This window comes from Saimiri boliviensis, chromosome 2 (genome assembly GCF_048565385.1).
Source record: "Saimiri boliviensis isolate mSaiBol1 chromosome 2, mSaiBol1.pri, whole genome shotgun sequence".
NCBI lineage: Eukaryota > Metazoa > Chordata > Mammalia > Primates > Cebidae > Saimiri > Saimiri boliviensis.
The window spans coordinates 35,211,955-35,236,816 of record NC_133450.1 but is presented as its reverse complement, the minus strand read 5'-3'; the positions used below and the strand labels follow the sequence as shown (position 1 = coordinate 35,236,816).

General features: G+C 44.6%; 1 protein-coding gene across 6 annotated transcripts in view; it reads left to right on the top strand.

Moving 5' to 3' along the window:
* RAD51B (RAD51 paralog B) overlaps positions 1-24,862 on the top strand; it is a 747,205-nt gene that overhangs the window by 640,432 nt on the left and 81,911 nt on the right. For 5 of the 6 annotated variants that reach the window (XR_012516148.1, XR_012516149.1, XR_012516151.1 and 2 more), the window contains one exon: positions 10,105-10,290. The exons of the other annotated variant lie outside the window; for it this stretch is intronic. The gene's annotated coding sequence lies outside the window, so the exon portion shown is untranslated. The remainder of the gene's footprint in view (positions 1-10,104; positions 10,291-24,862) is intronic. 6 annotated transcript variants of the gene reach the window in all.

Sequence of the window (24,862 nt, the reverse complement as noted above, 5' to 3'; positions counted from 1 at the left end):
TTAGAGATTTCTCAGGCTGCTTTTTAAACACTTGAAGGAGCCGGTCCATGCTATTGTTGTAGTAAAATAGAAAGCAGAACTATTCTCCTTTTGCAAAAAAAAGAAGAAGAAGAAAAAGAAAGAAAGAAAGGAAAAAGTAAATGAAAGAACCCCCTTCTCCCAGCATCTTCAGGAGGCCTCAACTTGGGCCATTAACATGGTAATACCGTCCTGTTTGCATCTTCTTTGTCTGTCCAGCATTTGTCTGGGATCCTGATCCTGGCCTCTGGATGCTGGGCCCTGGATGCTGGAAATACTTAGACCTCAAAGGAGAGGGAGCTCACAGCCACCAGTTTCCTGAGGGTTTGGACTCTGAGAGGGGGCTAGATCCCAGGCAGTGAGAGAGTTGAGCCTCTTTGTGCAATGAAGTGGGAAACGTGGGGGTGGGAGGGGATCTCATGAGTCTATTTTTTTCTTTGGTCTCCCAGAGTTCACCATGCAAGTCTCGGTGCCTGCCAAGTGAAAAAGCTCAGAGGATTAGCTAGCCTCTTAGAGTGATGCTCAGGTGCACTGGGGCCCAGTGGAGAGGGAAAAGTAGGAGTTGATTCTGGGAATCAGCTTTAATGGGGTGTACCCGCAGAAGCAGCTGGCAGCAGAAAGGAAAGGGAGAGTTTCCAGTGAACTCCAGCTTGACCCACGGCTTTTCTGGTCCTGTCCTCTGTTCCCTTAGCAAGCTGCAAATGTGTCACCCAGAACACAGCTGGGACTGAAGGCCAGGAATAAAGATTCTGTCGTTGAAAGCAGCCGGGCTGTATTGCTGGTGCTGCAGGAGGCCTAGAGGAAAACTCAGGTCCTGGTCTGGGAGCCCTCCTAGTTTTCACGGTCTCATAGGCACAAACACCTGCAGACTTGGTGAAGTAGAACGTAAGCAAGCGGAGGTCGGGGGGATGAAGGGTTGATCCAGCACAGCCTCCCCTTTACTCCCTTCCTCAGGAATCTGGGGAGGATTTGAAAAAGAAAAGCCAGGTTGTTTTGAGGACAGAAGATAGTGGCTTAGTTCCTCAAGAAGACAGAAGTGTGTTTTTTATATCATATTTGCAAAATCAAGGTCAGGTATGACAGGTTGAATTTGGATCCTGGTGCTGTCATCTGTTAGTGTAGGTTTGAGTGAGCAGCATAAAACGTGGAGTGAGAGCTGGGGAGTCCAGGGCACCCTGAGACAGGTCCAGAGAAGGTGCTAGAGATGAAATTAGTTTCCCCTATCTCCAACCACTTGGCATAGGGTGGCACAAGAAAACAGAAAAAGCAACAGCGATCTTTTTTGGAGCTGGAAAGTGTTGTGCCTCATCTTTATTGCTTTGCTTTTGCAATCAAGAATGGTTTGATCACCTTTTGAAGCGTATCGGGAAAGGCATTAATCTCTTCTGTTTGTTCCCTTGTCATAAACTTGCATTAAGTTCTTCCACCCCATTTTCTTAGTCACTGAGCCAACTGGATGATTTATTGAAAAAAAATTTCCCCCAAATACCACCTTCTGAGTTCACCAGATTTCAGTTTAAATCAGTAACCTATCAAAATGTTTTATGCTGCTGGACTCCAAGTGACCCAGAAGATTCTCAGTTTATTTCCATCCAGGTACAGAGGTGTCTCTGGTAAATACCACCTCCACACCTGGCACGGCCTGGCATTCTTGTGGCAGGGCAAAGAGCCCTGGAACTCAATGGAGCAAAGAGAGTGAACTCGTCTCCCAGAGGTCATGGAGAAGAAGGCAGAGCAGGTCTGTCACATTGTCTCCAGCCTGCCAGGTGCCACTGCAGCCTCGGAAAGTTTGTCTAGGCCAAGGCACTGCCCTTTGCTGCTTCTGCCTGCCTCTTAGTGTGGGACCTCCCGGGAAGATGAGGAAGGAGAGGAAGGACTCCCATCTGCCCAGTGCTGTTCTCCTCTGTCCACATTCACTGTACATCGCCTCCTTCTGTGACATCTTCTCACATAGGCGCTCTGCTTTGTTTCCTTTTTTTCCTCTGGCCACTAGCCTTGAAGAGGGATTTTACAAAATTTGGAAATATTTTATAATATATGAAAGACATTCTAAATACAAAACATTACAGAAAATCATAAAAGAAAACATGTGAATCTAACATCCCAAATAAACAATTAGTAAAATTTTGTTCCATTTTTTAAAATTACAGGAACAAAATTGGCAAACTTTAGAACTCCTTTACACCTATCCCTGGTCCATTCCCTCCTTACCACATTCCTCCACAAAAGTGAAAACTCTCAGAGATTGGTCTATATCTTTCCTCTCCATTCTTAAAAACTTTTCTACATACATGTGAATCCACACATAGGATGATGATTGATTTTGAGTGCATTCTGAAATTTGTGTAAATGGCTTATTGTACACAATTTCACAACTTGCTTTTGTTGCTTAACATTGTTTTTGTAATGTAGCCATGTGATACACAGGTCACGTGGTACACAGGTCACATGATACACAGGTCATGTTGTTTCACTTTAGGTATCCACATCCATTCAGTGTATGAATATGCCACATGCTACCCACTCCCCTACTTACGGAAATTTTGATTGTTTGTACAATTTTATTACGTGTGTTTCTTGATATTTAGGTATGAGGGTTTCTCTAGGTATGTATAAAAAAATGAATGGCTGGTCAGAGTCTCTGCATATTTTCATTTTTACTATATCTTCCCAAATTGCTCTCCAAAGACTTTTACCAATTTATACTTGTTCTGGAGATAGTGGACCCGTTTCTCTGCAGCCTCACATAATCATAAGTTTGTTGTCATCTTGCCACAGGCAGTCTTCTCATGCGTTCTTAGGAATGCACTGCAGTCTGAGTGACAGAGCAAAACTCCATCTCTCTCTCTGAAAAAAATGTCTTCATTTCCCTAAAGCTAACTACATAATACTTCCCAGAAAGTGAACTTTTAGTCTCATCCATCACCCTGATTCTCACTTGAGGAAACTGAGTTCCAGAAAGGCGAAGTGATGTTCACTACCTCAAAATTCAGTTTGTAACCCCTTCTAAGCCCTCAGCCTGGGCTCCTAAGAGTTTAGAAAATCAGAAATGTGTTTTGGTCCTCTCACCTTCCATCATGGCAGCCCCTACGGCAACTTACCTCTCAGGCTTCATGAGCCTCTGTTGAGACATTGAATCTGGAAATCCTAAGCCAAAATGGATGGGTCACACTGATACAACAATCCTTCAAGGAACTCCTTGACTGCAGGTTGATTATAAGTTTGGCCAGGTGTAACTACAACTTAAACTAACAGTGGTATACATGATAGAGATGTACTGCTTCCTCATGTAGCACCAAGGAGGAATGCAGTCCAGAGCTGGTATAGCAGCTCAGCTCTACGGGTCTTTCCAAGAGGCCAGGCCATTGGCTTTTTGTTCCATCACACCTGGGAGGTTGCTATTGCCATGTTCCAGAATGGTTCAGCATCAGGCTCTCCATCTCTGCACGTAGCAGGATGTGCGTGAGATAGAGAATGGTGGTGGGAGGGAAAGCATCCCCCTTCCCTTAAGGACATTAACCACAAGTTATATACATTATTTCTGCTTATACAATGTTGGCAAGTCTGTAAATATATGACAAAAAAGCCTAAAAATGTAGTCCTTAATCTGGGTGGCCTTATACCCAGCTAAGTTTTGGGAGTTCTGTTATCATGAGAAAAGAAAAGATGATGAATATTTGGTGACACAGCCCTTTCAGAGGAGCCCAGTTGCAGAGATAAGATGCAATAGTACAGAGACCTAAGGGCTGGGCTTGTTGCATAATAGAGTTATACTTTTAAAATGCAGCATAAATATCTTATGTATTAAAAAGTGCCATCAGGACCCTCTTTGGTTCCAGACTCTAAAATAGAAGAGAAAGATTATCACTTCACCAAGGATGAGCACCCAAAAATCTTGTTCTGCTCACCCAAAACAGAATCTCCTTCAGGCAGGATCTTCAGTATGTTTTGCTAGTAGGCAGTATGCAAGAAAGAAACGTCAATGAGAGAGCTACTAGTGCTTATGGCACAAGGCAGGACGTGAACTTGAGTCCAAAGTCATAGACCAAACACTTTTTTTTGGAAAATGTTTTTTCATGTCTCTACTTAAAAAAAAAATATGTGCATATATATATATGGAACAAAACATTTGTTGGAATAACATTATAGAGAAAAACTTTGTTCCACGGCCTGGACTATAGTTAGGCTGGATTTACATTCTTCTTTTAGAACCTGGAAGCCACTGGGCTATCTTTGCCAAGTTAACAATTTGCATTTGCAAAAATGGCCAGGTAACAGCACCAAAATATGTTCAGTCAATTCAGGTTGTTGATTTTCTTTGAAAGTCTCCCAAAGAACTTCATGTTCTTTCTGGAATATGATTTAAGCTGCATTTCAGTGAGTTCGGTTCAGCAAATATTTGTTGAGCATCTATTGTTTACAAAGCATAGTGTTCAGGGGCCAAGGGATATAAGGCTGAAAAAAAAAAAAGTTCCTTCCTTTTACTAGCCCTGAATCTAGTTAGGAGAGATGCAGTTAAATAAGTTTAATCAAAAGCAAACTGTGGTACCTATTGCCAAGGTTCAAACAGTGGAATATGGAAGGATAAAGAGGGTAGGCTCATTTCAACTAGGATGACTGAGGAAGGAAGGTTCCTGAGAGTATGTGGGACTTGGACTGGACGTCAGCATGTGAATACTGACAAAAACCGCATTCCATTGTCTCTTGACAGAAGCCAATTTCTTTTGCTATTTGAGGATGGACTCGGGGACACTGGGGAATGCTGATTAGTTCCATCACTAATGCTGATTAGTGGTGAATGTTGAATCATGCTGACTAATGTGTTCTAAATGGATTGAGTCAACAATAAAGGGAACGTTGAGAGTCAAGAGTTCAGATCCTGGATTTCACCGATGAAGTGTAAATCACTTCACCACTTACTGCTTAATTTTTTTTGTCAATTAAAATGTGCTCGTGGACGAGAATCCAGTAAGTCATCTTGACTCGTGAGGGCTTTACAAACTTCAAGGATAGTAGACACACTTAACAGCAACCTACCAGGACAGGCTTATACAACCTTGGGTTATTCGTAGTGCACACAGAGTCAGAACATCCATCACATGCTGCTGGCCAGCCATGCGAAACTTCTGTTTCCTCACACATACCCTGAGAACTGACAAACAGTGCACTGAACTCACAAAACCCAACAAATAGAGGAGCTTTTGAAAAATCTTCCGATTTACCTACTGGGGTGTCTGTGTCTTTCTACAACAAATGTCGCCACAGAACTAAGGGCTTGCATTGCAGACACAGCTCTTTCTCTCTTTTGACATCTCCCCCGCTAGACTGCTTGAGAACCTGGCCTTCCATGTCCAGATGTTTACTGAATTCTGAAGGCCCCCCAAAGAGCCCAAGTTCCTTTGTCGCTCTCCAAATCATTTCCCACAGAGACTGACCGATGTCCTGAAGGAGCCCTTCAATAGGGAGGATAAATGAAGGCAGATGAAGACATGACCCCCTGAGGCTTGCCCACATCCACTAACAAAGGCTCTGAGGCACAACCTTGTAAGGAGTGTTTTGGTCAGCAGTGTCCCTATGAGAGGCCAAGTCTCCCGCACAGGACTACTTTCAATGGCTGCCATCATAGTGGAAGTATTGGGCATTTGTTAAGGGCTGTGGTGTGCTAGGTGTAGCACAAAACATCTAAATCATGGTCCCCTGCCTTTGTGAGGGCTTCCCAGCTACAGATGGCAGCTGGCTCTCTCAGGGGAAACTTGGGGGTCACAGACAAAGCTGAAGAGGGGTGCTTGCTTCTGTGGATGACCTCTCACCCAGCGCAGCAACACCTTTTGTCTACAGCTTTCCTTAGTCAAGCCAGGGCTGCGGGACCCTAACCTGCACTTTCGCTGTGTTTTTGGATCTCTGGTTTTCGAGGCCAATGGCGCTGTGGGCAGTAGGTGTGGAAGAGGACCAGTGTTGGAAGAAAGTTCCATTTAGGCTGCTGGTGGGAAGTTAGTGCATTTCATAACAATTTCTTTTTTCAAACTTACTTTCTCTCCTTTTTTTTTTCTTTGAGGCCAGCAGAGGCCATAGGGATACTGCGACCTTTGTCTAGAGTTGATGGGGGCATGATTTGTGAAATAAAACAGGACCGTACTGCTTGGAAGAAGGAAACGGAAGCTGACATAATGGGGATTAATTAGTTGATTGCTGTTGAGATGGTAACAGATTTGCCCCTAAACCATTGAGCTTGCGATTTCAGACCTAGCAGGGAAGGTGAAGATGAAGAAGCCTTTGTTCAGGTCTCTAGATGTGTAGGGCTGAGAGCTTTGCCGCCATGGGATGTCAACAGCCATAATAATAATAATTTGCACTTATATAGCACCTTTCAACCAGGCACCTCAAAGGGGTTTAACCACATTAATTAATTAAAGCCCACAATCCCCCTGGGGAGAGGAGGAGGATGACTAACAAGATTTGTAATTACAGGAGGGAACATTTCCGAATAAAGTATTGTCTACCAAATAAAAAGAGTAGGTGTAAAGGAATTGGAGTCTCCAAATAGTAACCGATTCAGAAATGAAATTGTGGAATGATGGGGGAGGCTGGGGGCGGGTATGGGCCTGGGGGTCGGCTCTGTGTCAGAGGGAGGTCGATGGGCTCAGAATTCACTGACAGGTTCAGATCCAGCTGAGAAGTGGAGCATGTATGGTATTAGTGGCATTTGTAGGTCATTAGTGGCATAACTATTGTAGTGTAAATTCAAGTTTCCTTGGTATATTGTGTATAGCCCTGCTGAACAAAGAGTGAGACTCATGCAGTATTTAATAAAGGATGAAATGATTTCTTTAGATTTAAAGCCCAAAGCTGCGCCAGTCAATTAGCAAATAAATCAGTTGGTGACCCGTAGGATAATTTAGTCGTTTCCAGTAGAACACCCAGCCTACTCGCTCTTACTGCCATGAGGCTCTGATTGAAGCATCAGGCTGGGTTCAGGGCAAGGTCTGGGGGCTTCAGCCCCTTCAAAGCCAGGCATTAAATCTTTCCAGTCTTTGGCCTTGCCACCCGCCTTACCCAGGTTGTTAGTGACCTCAGGCTGTGCTGTGTAGAATCACTTTGTACCTGCTCCTCCATCAGAGATTTTTAGTGCATTGAGGGCTAGAATCAAGTCTCGTCCTGTTTCACGTGTCCTGTGAGAGCCCAACAGAGTGCAGTATACCAAGTAGGTGCAGACTGATGAAGAATGGTTGAACGACTGAGTCCTTTAACAATTCAGTGTTTGTTGAGCGCATACCGAGTGCTCAGGTAAAGCTTGAAAACAAAGCTCAATGTGTGCCTGCCCTCCAAAAATGTACTCCAAGGAATGGGAAAAGACTCACAAACGATTGACTATAATATAAAGCAGAAGCACATCCAAGCCCCGGGCAGCAAGGGCGAAAGGAAGCGCATCTTACTCAGCTGGAGTGAATCAGGGAAGGTGTTGGTGTGCTGAGCATCAGAAGGCAAGAAGGATTTGGGTAGACCCGGAAGAGGCAGAGCAGACAGATATCCCAGGCTGTGACCACGTGTCTCTCTCTGAGTGAGGTACATTTTGAGAACTTGGGATATGCAATAGAACGTTGGTGAAAACCAAGGTAATTCGCAATCAGTTTAATCAGAAAATATACATTTCCTGTGGATTCTTATGACATGAATTGGCTAATTTCAAACATCAAGGGACTATTTGAGAAGTTGGTGGTGGGGTTCAGGATACGCTACTCCAAAATCTGGCACCTTGGCACCTGAAAAAACAGCAGAGGCAGGAAGGCCACTGTCACCTTCCTCTCTCCTCTCCTCTCCTGAAACAGGTTGTAAAATGTTCATTCCTAAAGTGTTCACTCTCTATCCAGAGGAAAGGAATATCCTTATCTCTGAAGACACGGGGACAGAGAATAATCTGAACAAACAGGCCTCGCTAAATTTCCGCCAGTTTATTCCCCCAGATCATACTCATTAGTCTTCCAACCATACTTCTGCATGACTATCTACTCTTCATCAAACTTAAGCATAAAAATACAGATTTCCCTGGTTTGCAGGGGTCTTTCTTCCTTCTCCTTATCCTCTTCCTCCTCCTCTTCTACTTCTCCTTCTTCTCCTTTTTTTTTTTTGGCCAGGGTCTCACTCTGTCTCCCAGTCTGGAGCGCAGCAGTACAATCACAGCTCACTGCAGCCTCAACTTCCCAGGCTTAAGTGATCCTCCCACCTCAGCCTCCCAAGTAGCTGAGACCACAGACTAGAACTGCCACACTCAGCTAATTTTTTATTTTTTGTAGAGACTGTCTCACTGTGCTGCACAGGCAAGTCTTGAACTCCTGGGCTCAAGTGATCCTCCAGGCTCAGCCTCCCAAAGTGCTGGGATTACAGGCATGACCCACCATGCCCAGCCAGTTCTTCATTTCACATGGTTCTCATGTCACATAAAATTTACATTAAATAAAGTTTATGCTTTTCTTGTAAATGTTTTTGTTGTTGTTGTTTTTTGAGATGGAGTCTTACTCTGTCGCCTAAGCTGGAGTACAGTGGCGTGATCTCGGCTCACTGCAACCTCTGCATCAGAGGTTCAAGTGATTCTCCTGCCACAGCTTCCCATGTAGCCAAGATTACAGGCATGCACCACCACACCTGGCTAATTTTTCTATTTTTTTTTTAGTAGAGACAGAGTTTCGCCATGCTGACCAGGCTGGGCTTGAACTCCTGTCTGTTGGGGATCCGCCTGCCTCAGCCTCCCAAAGTGCTGGGATTACAGGTGTGAGCTTGGCCTTCTCTTGTAAATCTGTCTTTTGTTATAGGGGTCTTGGCCATGAACCTTGCCATAGGTAAGGAAAAGATACTATTTTTCTCCCCTACAGCTTCTGGTGCCCAATATGGGGTGGCTGAGACACCCCACTCATTCTGGATCTTGCAGATGCAATCTGGGGGCAACAACAAGAGAGCTGGAAAAATAAGAATTCTTATCAAGATCAGCTCTCCCCCATCTCTGTAGTGCTTGGTCGAGAGAGAAGGTAAAAATTTCTCCTTGAACCTTCCTTCCCAAATTCAGATTAGCAGGAAACACACACACACACACACACACACACACACACACACACACACACACCCCCTGTATTGTGACTCTCTGGCTAAATCTGGCTTTAAGTTACCCATTTGTTATTGATCCCTTCCCTCTCAGGAACTGCTGTCTCTCTGTTTGTTTGTCTCAATTTCTTTCCTGATAACTTGGTTTGATTTTCTCCCTGTTGGGACATACACGCTGTCTTGAGTTCCCCAACCAACTTCAGGGGAGGGGCACTCAAGAATATGGCTGGAGAGAAATGTGGGTTGCACCCTGTTTGTGGCTATCGTACCAACTATCGCCAGCTCTTGGGAGGTTTATTTGTATCTCTGACTGTCTTTGGGGGTGGTTCTGGATTTGGGAGGGCTGCTTCTTTTTGCACTCTCTTTTGAGAACCCTTCTTAGTCCATGGTGAAGTCATGGTTTTGATTTTGGTTCTGAATCACTTAGTAGGTACTTTCCATTTCAAAGAAGAAAAAGGTAAATGTATATGTTTTTCTCTTGTTAATCGGTATTTTGTTATAGAGATCTCAGCCATGAACCTTGAGATAGATGAGGAAAATATATTCCTTTTTCTCATTTACATTGGGAAAGATGTCTGTTCTCTGCAACTCTTAATTTGTTCTCTCTTTGCTTTCACTGTCTGCCAAGAAAAAAAAGCCAAATTGTTCACACTTAAAAAGGATCATTCAAATGCATCTGAAAAAAGTAAGAGGAAGACATATCCCAATCCCAAATGTCAAAAATTAAGTGGCTCCTCCTTGACACTATGTTTTTGACCCCAAGAAACAGTAAGAGAGTGCCCTGTATGCAGTGATTGAGCAACCAGTGCCGTACTCTCCTACCCAAGGCCGTCCAGGCCTTCGCCACGCACCATGCTGCAGGGACAGGCCCTAAGCACTGCCTCTGATACGGAGCACTTCCTGCGTGTCTGACACACACTTTACATACACAGACTTCTCTAATGCCTCTAGTCATCTTACAAGGTAGAACTTTGTATTATTCCTTCTTTACAGATGAGGCACTGAAACAAGAGAGGTTCATCTGTCACCGGGAAGGATGAAATGTGGATGTGAACTCAGGCAGTTCCACTCTCTTTTGTCTCTCATCCCTTGCCCATGTAAGATTTCTGATCACAACTCTCAGCCTCAATTCACTCAAGTACTCAGCACAATACTACACTCACAGCAGTGAAGAACTCGGTGAGTAGTTTCTAAATAAAAGAAGCACCAGGAACAATGCTAGTGGTTTGATCTTGGACTCTGGGCAGTGATGCTCAGAATATAGTAGAGGCTCCATCACCGCCTTCTCTTGGCATCATTACTAACGATTAGAAGGCATGCACAGGAAACTTGACCCAGGAAGTGTTCATGAGAAAGAAGGACACAGGTAGCATTCTTCCCTGTGAGCTGAAAATCTGCCAAGCTGGTACCACCCACGAGATGCTAGTGAGGCATCTTGTATCATTAATTACTTTTATTGAAAGTAATTAGTGATGTAGTTCAGAGACTTTTTAGGGGTGTGTGTGTGTGTGTGTGTGTGCGCGCGCGTGCGTCTCCCAGTCGGGAGTGCAGCAGTGCAGTCACAGCTGACTGCAGCTCACTGTGTCAGAGTTCAACTTTGTCTCCCTAATTATGTTAGCCTTCCAGCTAGCCTATGAAGGTATTGCAGTCCTGGTGAAGACTCAGAAATGTGTGGTCCCTGTCAGCCCACAGGGGGAACGTTTTGGATTAATCCAGAGAGCCTTGAACTCTGTGCATAATGTCTTTTAGGTTGTGTGTTGTGAACAAAGCAAAATTACTGCTCAGAGACAGGGCTGTGAAAGTTTGTCCAGCAAAACCAGGACTGCCAAAGGAGAATTCTGGAAAGGGAGGACAAGGATTAGGTAATGGGAGAGAAGTAAGCGAAGGCAAGGAGAAGTGCAAAAGATCTGATTCTGGCCTCGAAACTGTGGTCTTGGAACCATTTGGAAGGGTCATTTTTTCCAAGTTTTGGTTTCAATATCATCACCATCACTTTGCTCCTGTGGCTGTGAAAGGGCTTTCTTTATTCCACTCCAGAATTCAAAGAGGCTTCTTTTGCACAAATGGAGGGAAGGCACTCATCACACTTCTCAGCCAAACATCCGAAGTGTGAGAGAAAACACACTGCCTACTTCTGAATTTCAGTGAGGGCAGGGTTCAGATGGAACACAAATTTTCCAAAACTCCAAATCGATCTGGGAGGAGAGAAAACCAATAAATCACTAGACGTAAGTCAGGACACACTTGGTTTTGTTGCCTATCAAACAGTCCCCCCAAATCTCAGTGACTTGCAAAATCCATGTATGTCTGAGCCTCTCCAGATAAGCCCCCCTCCGTATAGGACTCAGTATTGCACTTCAGTGGTAGCATGCACTGCCACAATCCACAGTAGGGGAAGGGAGAGGTGGCTAGGAGGAGAGAGAACTTGAGTACTGGTAATTAAGTTCTTCCCTCCAAAAATGATATACATTACTTCTACTCTCATGGCCATGCAGCCATGCAGCTACTCCTAACTTCCAGGAGGCAAGAAGGTACCACCTACTCTGTACTCAGAAGGGAAGGGGAACTGGATACTGATAAACACCTGCAATGTTTGTCATGCACAGCTATACCCACTGGGCTTGCAAATGTTTCCTTCTCCCATATTCACGCTTATATACTTTTCCCTCAGATTACGTGGCATACATCAAAGATTTATGGGGTAGTGTAAGGAAAACCGAACAGTTTTGCAGCCCATTTTAGTCCACAGGTGACCTTTTGAAATAGAGAGGTAGCCAGGAAAGACCAGTTAACTTTAATTAACTCTGGGTACTTTTCCTCTAGAGCAGGCGTCCCCAAACTTTTTACACAGGGGGCCAGTTCACTGTCCCTCAGACTGTTGAAGGGTCGCCACATACTGTGTTCCTCTCACTGACCACCAATGAGAGAGGTGGCCCTTCCTGAAGTGCGGCGGGGGCCGGGTAAATGGCCTCAGGGGGCCGCATGCGGCCGGCAGGCCATAGTTTGGGGACGCCTGCTCTAGAGCTTTCAGACACAAATAACTCTGGGAAGGTAGAGTGGGTTAAAGGGAGTCATGGCCAGATTTCAATAACACATTTAAGATAGAACAACTAGTTTTGAGTGACCCCAGACCATCACGCCCTGTGTGAAGAGGCTTTTGGAAATGTGCCCTTTCATTTCCATTCTGCCCCTTGTTACCAGACATGATGCACGTTCCTTCAAAGCCCTGTGACTTTTCCAGAAAGCAGCTCTCCTTGCAAGAGAGAGAGAGAAAAACTTTCCCTTATTATTCTTTCAATAATGAATTCCTGATCTGAATGGGCTGCCTGCATGTGTTTTTGGTCAAGTGCTGATGGCAGCCTTGCCTGGGGACGTTTCCAAGGCTGTGGACATGAGAGACGAGGGAGGTCTCATATTGACAAGAGCTGCTTTTGGTTTTCCTTCCGGTTTAGCCCTCCTGAGCCTTGAAATGGGAGAGAACAAATGATTCATCAGGTCTTGTTGGTGAACCAACATGACCACCACACCTCTTTGCTCCTTTCAACCAGTGAAAAAATCACGGGTTTAAAGCTTTTCTCAGAGAGGTTTGTGGACCTGGATTTTGGTGACTTAACAGGGATTTAACTTTCTCAGACCAAACTAATATTTTGTAGATTCCAAGACTTCCTTTCTTCAGATGTCAAACATAGACTTGGCATAACCTGACATGATGTAGAACAAGGGAGAAATTAGGTCACACTATTTCCTGCCTAAAACCTAATCTCAAGTACACAAGCTGCTTCCAAGTAAGCTACGGTGGTAGGCCGTGTTTGCTGAGAGCCAGCCTACTCCAGTTAACTCCAGATGGGGAGATCCTCTTGCTTCTGCTGATGTCTTCAGATAATAATTCGGTTTTCAACCTACCTACATGGAACATATACAAACTTCTATTACAGTTGGGCTGTTTTCACTGGGAAGAAGAGTATCAGTTGTCTCCGGTAAAAGGGGACACATACTGGTAAGGACATAGGTGGAATTGGAAAGCCTTCCAGAGGGGAGGCAGCCCTGGAAATTCATGAGCCTGGGGTCTCTGCTTTTCTCTGTGTGTCTGCCCAGGGCTGTTCTCCCTCTCGCCCCAGATTTGTCCTGCATGCTGTATAGTTCTGTTTACTCAAAACTTCAGTTTGCACATGGTTTATCCTCGTGTTTCTCCCTACCCGTTAGCCTTTCAACTTCAGTTCCCATTGGCTTTTTTCCTTGGTTACAATTCTGAAGAGAGAATCTCATTATCTAGGGCTTATCTTAGTGTTTTGTCTCAGACAACATCATTGGTCACTAGCTAACCAATCCCTGAAACCATGGCTGCCCAAACAGCAGGAAGTGTGGGCCGGCATTTTCTCATAGAGGGGCTGTGGGAGGGCAAGACAGTGATGAACTCCAGGGCAGGCTGTATACCCTCCAACTGGACTGCCGCAAGCATACCCATTCTCTCTTGCTTCTTGCTCATAACTGTAGACGTGGTCCCCTTATACTGTCACAGAGTAGACATCTCCTATCATTGCTCACCTCCAGCCCCTGACTCCAAAATTTTACTTCTCACCCTGTTGAAGTGCCCATATCACAGAGGTATAGGACTCGTGAGTGGGAAGGAAGCGCTGTTGAGATTTATTTAAGAATATAAAGAAGATTGGAGAAGGTATGTAATGAAAAAAGGAATGGAAATAAAATCCTCTCTTAGCTAAGGAAAATTGTGTTCCCACCATGGGACCCAGCTACCTTTTCTCCTTCCCCCAGTTTTTGGAGTTACTTCCTTTTCCCAAAAAACAGGTATCAGCAGAAGTCAGAGGAACATCCATTGAGGAACCCCAACCAAGCAAGTGGGAAGATATTCCTTCTTCATCAACCCCCAAGGTCTTCTCTGGCCCCTGCAAAGATCCCTCGCCCCGATCCCTGATCCTTACCTTTCTTTAGCCCCCACCCTCAGGTCTCATAAAGCCCAGATTCTTGATTAACAATTCCCAAATAACTTTCAAACTAAGATTTTAGAACACAAGGGAAGGATTCGGTTTGGATAAAGTTTTTGCCAATTGTGTTCTCAGTGCTCAAAGCTCTTTATTGGAAGTTATTCACAAATCTTCATGATGGTTTTTGGAAGACTAGTCATGTGTGGTTTTTCCCTATTTCAACTGAGTCGAGAAATTGTGCTTTATATGAAATTCATGCATCAACCAGAGGCTTAGGGGAAAACCTGAATTGTGATAGTATGTTTTACCATTTATTCATGAAATACCATTACCTTTGTAACCCATCAGATGGCTAAAAGCCAAACCCAAACCATCTGCATTCAAATTTCAGTCTGCCCACATTATTTTTAGTGGACATGAGTCTAGGAGTGAGGCTAGTCTAAATGTCTGTGTTTCCTTGCCCTTTCCTGACCTCCGAGTATGTCAATGGTGATTAAATCATCAAACTTTGTCTTGTGACTGACATTTTTATCTAGTGACTAAAATTGCAGCATTTTCCTAGGAGCCTATGATAGCAAAGAAGGTAATTCTGACAGTGTTTCCAGAGCTGCTACTATGGGGTTCCTCCAGAGCACCTCCAGATCCCTGCCCATTCTATTTAGAATGGGAGGTTGAAGTGTATTGCCATTGGCTGACCAGGAACCCACAGGGGGTTTGTCCAGCCTGTCATGCCACCACCATTGTCCAAACCCCAAAGTCATTACCAATCTAACAGCTTGAAAGTGGATGCAGAGATAAAGCAGAGCCAGTTTGGCTTTCTCCCAGTTTTCTGTGCCCCTCTGGAGTTAATCAACAACCACCTACCTTTGTGTCAATTCCATGAGCCTCTTTAACTAGAACACCTGTTGGAAAGCCGGAGGAAGGCTTAAAATGAAGCAAATTTTGCAGTGATTATTCTGATCATCACTGTTTAAGCTGGATTCAGGATCTCCAGACAAAACCTGCTTGCTAAACCCAACCAACTAGCTGGCTGAACCTATACCTCTCAGTGTTCCTTGAGCTACCTTGGGTTTTGCTAATATTTTTCATGCCCATACCCCAACTCCAAAGTCTGTACACATTAAGCAACAACTCTCCATTTCAAGCACACAGGGTTTAGTGAAATGGCCTGAGTTCATCTCGCTGGTAGAATTCTTCAGTGGCATCTCCCCAGCCCTTTCCCACCCTCAAAGCCCATCTTGATGGTGGTGCAGTCACACCCCTGGAGAAACCATAGACCTTTTTAACTGGGATTATCAACACCTTCTCTTTGTAGCTATTCATATGGCCTTGGATGTTAGGTGACTGCTTGTTCAGGGAAAGTGGAGAGGGTGAGAGGGATTGAAAAGGCAGAGGGCACCTGGACAGTAGTTCCTTGCCATATGCACCTGCTCAGGCTGCATAAGAGAATACCACAGACTGCATGGCTTAAATATCAGAAATTTATTTTCTCCCTGTTCTAGAGGCTGGAAGTTCAAGATCAAGGTTCCAGCAGGTTTGGTTTCTCTGAAGGCCTCTTTCCTTGGCTTGCAGATGGACATCATCTCTCTGCGTCCATATATGGCTTGTTCTGTGTGTGTGAGCTCCTAGCATCTTGTCCACTTCTTATAAAGACACTAGTTCCATTGTATGGAACCTCATCTTCTTGGTTTTTATTTTCTGTGTGTCCATTCTATGTTTATTGGTTTGAGATCACCATGAGGCTAGGACTTCATATTTATGACCTTGTTTAACCTTAATTACATCCTTTTATTTTATTTTCTGTTGCTGACCATGATGTACAATTCATTATCTTTTCTTTCTTTCCTTTTCTGAGACGGAGTCTCGCTCTGTTGCCCAGTCTGGGGTGCAGTGGCACAATCTTGACTCACTGCAATCTCCACTTCCCTGGTTCAAGCAGTTCTCCTGCCTCAGCCTCCTAAGTAGCTGGGACTACAGGCACACAACACCACACCTGGCTAATTTTTGTATTTTTAATAGAGATGGGACTTCGCCATGTTAGTCAGGCTGGTCTTGAACTCCTGACACCAGGTAATATGCCCCACTGGGCTTCCCAAAGTGCTGGGATTACAGGTGTGAGCCACTATGCCTGGCCACTGATTACCTTCTTTTAAAGGCTCTATCTCCAAACACAGTCTCATTGGAGGTTAGCACTTCACATATGAATTTTGAAGGGACATAGCTCAGTTCATAACACCTACCATAACTGTTTTCCTTACCCTTTGATCTTGCCCTTCTTATCCGATTTGGAGAAAAGTAGATATTGGCCAAGAAATTCAGGTATGACTGTTCAGTTTAACAATTGCTAAGCTAGGGTGCATGAGACAAGAAGAATGAAAAGGTGGATGGATGGATACATGAATGGATGGTTATTACATGGAAAGACAAATGAATGAATAAATGACTTAGGCAGTGTGTTGATGGTACCAGGACAGAAATTACATTCTGCTTCATTAGGGTTTGTCTTTTTTTAAATAGTACAGGGGTTACAAACTCAAATGCTCATGCTAGATGGGTAAAAAGAGTTGCAAAAAGAGTCCAGGTGCAATAATAGGGAGTTGTAGGGACTGATGGATTAGAGAGAACATACCCTATGTAAAGGGGCAGCAGTTACTGACAGACTCTTCCTTGATCAAACTTGAGTCAGGCTCCTCTGAGTCCTCTTTCTGACTAAACCCCGACTTTGGGCTCTGTCCTTGGCTTGCTTAGTCCAATTTTAGCAAGAATCCTGCTAAGTCACTTGAGTGAAAATTCTTCACCCTTGGTATTTGATCACTCTCAATAGCTTATCAAATTCCTCAGCCCCCTCCCTTTATGTCCTGTCACCCTTGTCTGCCTTCAGTAAGAATCCTGCCATGGCGGTTTAGCCAGAATCCCCCAGCCTTGGTGTTTCTTAGTCATCCACTGACATCCACCCTGCTCCTTGGCTATCAATTCCCACTTTTCCTCGATGTATTCTGAGTTAAGCCCATCTCTCCAGCACTGCAAAACCCCATTGCAGTATACTTTCTTGAATAAAGTCTTCCTCAAAGTCTTTAACAAGTTTCGTGAAAATTTTTCTTTCACAGTCTCAGCTCCAATCACTTGTTATCTTGTGGGATGCTGGCCTCACGTTGCCAGAACGTCTGATTTTACAAGGGAAGCCAGAAATCTGGATTTTCAGATAAAATCTCTTTAAATACATCTTGAAATTCAAAAATTATAAAATACTGTGTAAGCCAAATAAATGCTTTTATAGTCTGAATGCACCCTGAAGGCTGCCAGATTTCCACTCTTGGGATGCTAGAAAGACATCTGTAATGTTATCACATGAGGACATAGGTGCTTGTGAGTTTAGACTCATGAGTAGACTGCCTGAGTTCATACTGCAATCCACCACTTACTAGCTTTGTGATCTCAGGCAATTATGCACATACTTCTTAAAATTATTGTAAGGTTAAAATTATTCAGTGCACATAAGTAGCTAGAACAGTGCCCGCGGTCTAGTAAGAAAGCAGTAACTATGAGCTGGTATTATTAGCTAGTATCATGAAACCTCTTGGTTTCCAATAATATCATTTCCGTCAAATAGGGGAAACCCACTTGCCTTTTTTACCCCCAAAGGCTTGTTGTGCAAGTAAAAGAAGAACAAGTATGAAAGAGCTTGAAAAAGCAGCCAGTTTTACTAAGAAAAACACCAGGCATTTCTATGTTTCTATTCCCACAGGTGAGGCACAGCCTTTCCCAGTGCAGGGCTGGGGCTCTCCAGGAAGAGGGAAACAGTGGTAACTAGAACCTGGTCCTTTCTTCTTCCCGGGGTCATTTGCTGTTTTGTTGTTCTTAGAATTTTGTGAGTTTTTCCTCTTTCTTTCTTTTTTCATTATGAAAATTTTCAATATTCGGAAAAGTAGAGAAAATAATATAATGAACACCCAAGTGCCCTCATCTAGATTTCCGAATTATTCACATTTGCCAGATGTGCTTCACCAGGTGAGATTTCCTGGCAGATACATGCATATGGAGCATGCAGAGATGTGGTAAGGCAGTGGGGAGAACTGAGGAATGAAGATATTGACTGGGAAGCTGAGAGCTGTGACTCCCTCATCCACTACTTTTTAAATGTGTAGGATCCAATCAAGTGTGGAGAGTTGCCTTTTGGGTAGGACCCTGGAGAAGGGATTTTTGTGCAGAATGCTTTGTTATAGAGAATACATTGTTACCACCTTAAAGAAAGTAATATAAATGGGATAACCGAAAATGATTTTATTTATGTGATTTTAATTTGTTCCTTTTAAGGTATTAATTTTTTGCAGGAATATATTAATGCATTGCTTATGTCATTGAAAATTAAAAATTTCTAGAGAGACTTTCAATGTGGAAATGTCTCTGCCATGAAGAACTCGGGAGTTGAAACTTGTGGATCTGAGAGAAGTCTGGTAAAAATCAGTGATTCTAAAGATGTTGGTCACTAAAAATGAAAGGTTTTCAACACAGAAACACTCTGATTCAAAGAAAGTGTATGCTAATTATAAGCAATGCGTTTCTGGTAAATTATTGAAAAGATTCTTTAAGACATATTGCCCCGTTTCTCAACATCAACTCTTACTGCATTTAAATGCTAACTCTTCTCTCTGGAAAGGATGTCTTAACGTGAAAGCAACTAAACTTTGCTTTAAAATTCTATTATTCAGACTCCTCATTAATTTCAGCTGACATTCCTTCTCAATTGGGGCAAATCATCAAAGCTTTATTGTATTGAGAACCTTGAATCCAGCAACAAAGAGCGTGGGGTATGGAGGGTTGGGAGGGGAAGGGTGGAGAGCTCCCAAGGCCAAAAGAAGTGGGGTGGGGAGGAATGCTGCAGGAAGGACAGCAGAGAGAAAGAGGGACCGACCACGGAGAGCCCGAGGGGAGGGCGGGGAGTTAGGAAAAGCCTGAGGTAAGCAATGGGAGGCCTCCTCGGAGGGGCCTTACACTGTCAAACTGCCCCTTGAGCCTCTGCTCATCAACATGGTAGAAGCAAAACCAACCTACAACTTTGTAGTCACAAATTTTTCTCCAGAGTTAAGGCTAAAAAGGGAGGTAGCAGATAAGGAAAGGGAAAACATTCCCTTTCTCCCTTCATTCAGGCGCCTCTTCAGTCACCTCCCTAGGCACCCTGCCCTGCGACCAGTGACTGCCAGTAAGCCCACCCCACAGACCCTGAGGCCAGGAGCCCGAGCCCCGGTCATGGATTAGTGCCTGGCCAAGTTGCACCCCGACCCTGGGCCCCCAGCAGTGACCCCTCCTCCTTCCTGGTGTGATTGACTCTGAGATGTATGACATGGGATGTACTAGGTGCAACGCATCGTGTTTGTTATTGAGGCATAAGGTAAGGAAGGATCTTTTGAAATGTGGGGATATCATCTACAAACTCTCATTGACCATCTGTGATTTATAACTAGAATGTAATAAGATTTATAAGATGAACTTTAAAGCCTAAAAGAAAACTGAGTTGTTTCCATGTGTAACTTTTCAAAAACCAAAGTAGCCCCAGATGGTCTTTTCTCTCCACTGAAACAATCCTCAAGGATGCATAAAACCCCCATGAACACTGTGAAGCAGACAGCTCGCTGTGTCCAGAAACCCATCTTAGTCCAAGTCGGGGGGCACTGCAAGAATTCAGTCCCCAGCCTATCACCATCCAGCCCTGGATCCTCAGAGAACGTGCGTAGCCTTCCCACTTCCCCAGTTTGTAAAATGGGACTAGAAATAATCTGCCTAATCTTTATGCCAGGGGGCCTGTGAAGATGAGGAGGTAGATAAATGGATGGTTTTCCAACCTTCATGGAAGGCCTGAGCCTAACTTTGTGATCTCCTCTCCAATTTTAAGACATAAATCATGCCATTCCTCTGCTCGAAACTCTCAAGTGACCCTTTCGCACTCGGACTGAAAGCAAAGTCCTTCCATAAGTCTAGAAAGCTCCCTCTATCCCACCAGCCCTGGTTCCAGTGGCACCTGCTTCCCAGCCTCTCACTGCTCCTCACTTGCTCACCTGTTGCAGCCACACTGTCTCCTTGCTGACCCCTGTCACAGGCATGCTTTCACCTTAGGGCCTTTGCACTTCTGAACCCTTTGCTGGAACCCTTTTCCCCAAAGTACCATAGCTGACTCCCTCCCCTCCTTTCTTCACACAGTAGGTGACTCCCTCACATGTAAGTTTTTGCTGAGATATCACCTTCTCTGTGAGACTTACCCCACTTAATTAAAATTGCAGCCTGCTCTGCTTACCTCCATCTGCTCAACTTATATTTTCCCAAAGCACTTATCTCCATACAAGGTAATAAATAATCAACAGCTCACAATGTTTACCCTTCGTTCTGTGTCTTCTCTGCTACCATATAAGCTCTGTAGGGCAGGCATCTTTGATTTATTCATTGAGTTTTTTCTTAAGCACCTAGAGCAGTGTCAGATATATTAATGACCATCAATAAGTAGGTTGGATCTTTCTAAGAAGTCCAGGATATAACATCAATTAAAGGAGGGCTGCTACAACTAAAGGGATTTGTGAGCTCCAAACCCCTCCTGCTATCTCTCCATGAGCAAAGGCAAAAACCACTGACATTTGTTCTCATATGTAAAACCAGTTTTGAAGCTACAAATTGCTACTTGATGCCAGGTCCAAGGGCCTACACAATAGCTCACACATAGCAGGTCCCCACGGGTACAGATTGTAAGGAGAAGGGAAGTAACATCTGTTGAGTAGCTGCAAATGATAGGCAGTGTGTGTGCCTAGTGCACTGTAGAAGTGCTTTCATGAAACTCTCAGCTCTTCTACCACCGTCTCCCCAGAACCTCCTGCCAAGCCTGGCGTGTATTAGGTACTCAGTAAATGCTTGCTTATTTTCCTAACAACCCTCTGAGGCAGGCACTATTATCCCCGTCTTGGAAGGGCCCAAGGTTCAGATTTAGATAGCTTGCTTAATGCCATACAGCTTGCGAGTACTGGGGCCAGGATGTAAATTCTTCTCAGACCAGCTGCAGCCTCTCTGATTCTTTGCGAGAATGTACATTAGACCATCCCTCTGAGCTTTCCTGAAGTAGAGCTGTCTGCCGACCACACCAGCGATGAGGGGAGGGGTCTCTTTTTCCACATGGACTCACTTCCTCCCTTTGTGCATTTGGCTCACCTGGAGGGGTCTCCTGCTACCTTTTGATTAATGGGGCTGCCCTTCCCATCCCCACTGGCTGAATGACCCCAGAGTTAACAGCAGTTCATCTTGCATCATAAATCAAGTTCTCAAAGACATTGCAGCTTTGTGCTCAAAATCTCCCTAGAATTCAAATTCTTTGTGAAAGGCATTGGCTTATGAGTACAATGATGGATTCATCAAGTCTCTCCTTTTAAGAAAAATCTGAATGATATCTGCTGGTTTCCCCCTGCCTACTCCAAGGGAAAAAAAACCAACCAAACAAACAAAAACCCAGCCCTACTTAGTCAACTTCATGTAGTTAGAATGCCCCCAAGGACCTCATACTCAGCTTCCACCCTGGTCATGCTACAGAAGAGCCGCAATCATGTTGCCATTTTACATAGATAGAAATCGTTTGCAACTTGCACTCGTTGTGCTTTCCATAAACCCATGAGTAGCTGGGACTTTATTTTTTAGCAATTGCTGAAGTGTCACGTGCCAGCTATTTACACTGTATAGGGACAAAACCACCTAATGTATGTGCCAGATCTATTTTATAGAAGCCAAGAGGCAGCCTCCGAGTCTCCGGTTCCCAAAAGTCTATCCCTGAAGAAAGCATCTCCATAAATCTCTCAATGCTTTATGCCAGGTTAGAATTTCTCTTGGGAACTTTTGAGTTTGTGTAAGAGTTTCCTTTAAGGGCAATTGATGAACTATAGATGTCAGGCAGGTTTTCATTTTCTGTGTGCTTTTTATTTCATCTAGAAACAACAGTGGCCTTTAGAATTGGATTCTTTGTTCAGAGACTCGCTATAGGTTTCATGTTCAAAGGCTCCAGGTTGGAGGAGCTCAGGGTTCCTCTGAGTGTCAGAAATGACCAATTCTGGCCAGGCGCAGTGGCTCACACCTGTAATCTCAGCCCTATGGGAGGCCGGGGTGGGCAGATCACTTGAAGTCAGGAGTTCGAGACCAGCCTGGCCAACATGGTAAAACCCCTGTCTCTACTAAAAATACAAAAAAAAAAAAAATTATCTGGGCATGGTGGCATGTGCCTGTAATCCCAGCTACTTGAGAGACTGAGAAAGGAAAATCCCTTGAGCCTGGGAGGTGGAGGTTGTAGTGAGCCAAGGTCACGCCATTGAATTCCAGCCTGGGCAACACAGTGAGACTCATCTCAAAAAAAGAAAGAAAAGAAATGACCAATTTCATCAGTACTGCTCTATTAGAAAAAGATCAGGGTAGTTCTTTGGTTGTGTGAGACTGTCCTGTGTACTGGAGGACATTTGTCCTTATCCAGAAAATGCCGGGAGCATTCCCCCCAGGCGCTGTAACAGCCAGAGGTGCCTGTGGCCAGTACTCCAAGCACTCCTGGTTAAAAGCACCAGCAAGGCTATCTCTGAAAGATGGTGAACTGGGGCAAACACCACTGAATTTCACAATCAGTGAGGGGTCAGTCTAGATGGGCACCCCCTTCCCACTGTAAGCTGCTTCCTAGTTTTGTTGCCTTTGATGATCTTTGTTTGCCTTCAAGTTAGGCGTGATACAACATTTTTTTAAATCTCTGATTCCTGCCATATAAAAATGGGGACAATGGGAAGCAGAAAGGAAATACTGAAATTTCCCCTCAGCTCATAGCCTTCCAATAAGGGCACTGTTCTCTGGAATGACTTTCAACTTTTTATCCAATTAATGATCAGGAGAGTTTACTAGATATAAGTTCCCAAGCCCAACAAGCAGAGTATGGGATAAGAGATGGAAACAGGGACAGAAATAAATGGATCTACCAGGACCCAGACATTGGGGTGCAACTGGTGGGTCTTCTCCACCTTCACAATGCATCAGTTCTGACTTGCTTGCAGATTCCTAAGTACTACTCATCTGCCCTACAAGGCATAGTGGGTTTTCTCTGATTTCTAGAAATGTCAGCATTCTCTGCAAAGTGAACGGCCAGAGTTGGGTTCTAACCGGGTGGGGATTATATGACTCTCTGGGCCCTGGAAGAGCATGACTGTCTATCAGGAACCCTCCAGATAGGCTGTCAGATGAATCAGCATCTGGTCATGCCCTGCCTTGCTTCTCTTGGGCACGACTGCATCGCATGCCAACACCCAGGCTTACAGGCCAACTATTCCCAGCCTGCATCCCGCCTGCCCCACTTGGGGAGTGCTCTCCACAGCTCTCAGTGCATCCTGTTTGTTCAGACCCCTTTGTCTTCCACTGGCGCAACTGAGAGAGAGGATTCCTCCAAGTCCCTTTACTTTTGGCTTTGAAATCAGATCCTGGCACACCTGATTACACTCAATAGCTGGAAGTGGTAAGGATGTCTGATGGCAGAGAGCTCTTGTTTTAAGCTCTGCATGCCAGGAAGGCAGGGGGCTGGGTCTCCTTCTCAGGGCTACGCTGGAGGGGGCAGGATGCTCTGGCAGAGGAAGCAAACAGTGTTAACTAAAGGGAAATGCGCTTGAAAAGGAACTTGGAGCACAGGCAGTTAAGCCGTGTAGAAGCGGTAACTGAGGACTCACTGTGGAGCTGAGACCCCTTCCTTTCTGCTCATAAGCCCCTAGATGGGAAACTTTCAGTTCCTGCCCAAGGGAACCAGGAGGGTCAAACCTGTCTGTCCTGCCTTTTCTGTAGAAGTGTCAGCTCTGTGGCCTCAACTAGGTGAAATAAATAGTGACTTGCCTCTTACCACAGTGAAAAACCCGTAAAGCATTTGGACACTAAGGGCAGCCCCTGTGTTCTCAAGGGACCCTCAGCCTCAGACACTGCCTCCTTTCAAGCAAAGATGCTACCCTAATGCACGAGTCCAGTGGCTTGAAGAATCATTATGAAAATTTGACACAAACAAAAAGGCACAAAGAACATCCATGTACCCATACCCAGCTTAAGAAATGAAATGTTACTGATGCAGTTAAAGCCGCCTTTGTCCTTCTGGCCCATCCTTCCATCCGGGCTTCCCCAGCAGCAACCACTCAGTCATTGACAAGCAGTGTTCCGGCGATGGGGGCATCCCTCTTTAGAATTACTTTAGCTTTTGGAACTTCAGTGTATTCATTGGTAAAGGGGGGCTATTGAGAAAATGAAGGAAAATGATGTATGACAAATATTTGGCTATCGTTCCTATGAAAAGAAAAAAGTCAGCAGAAAAAAATGGGTCAAATGGAAGGCCTTTCCCAGCCTGGCCCCAACTTGCCTGGACAGCTTCCCGTCTACCCTCTACAGCAATGTTCACCAGATATGCCACCTGTGTCCATGCCTCTGGGCTGATGTAGATGCTCTGCTTACTTGCCTGCAACGCTGATCTCCTGTCACCATCTTCCTTTAATGCTGGGGTCCACTGTCCCCAACTCTGACAGGGCCCAGAGGCAGTGACTCCTTGGTGCTCCCATGGCCTGATACCTCTGTCTGAGCACCTGCCATATGGTTGTGATGTTCCTGGTGTGTCTGCCACACTTTTTCACTGAGGTGCTTATGCAGCAAGGTAGGGGCAGGGTCTTCTCCCGCTGGTGGCCTGGCCCATTGCCTGCTGGCACATGGCAGGACCATATGCAGTGAATGAATGAATTCCATTAAGAATATTCATGATCCATGGAAGGAGATCAAAATATCAACATAAA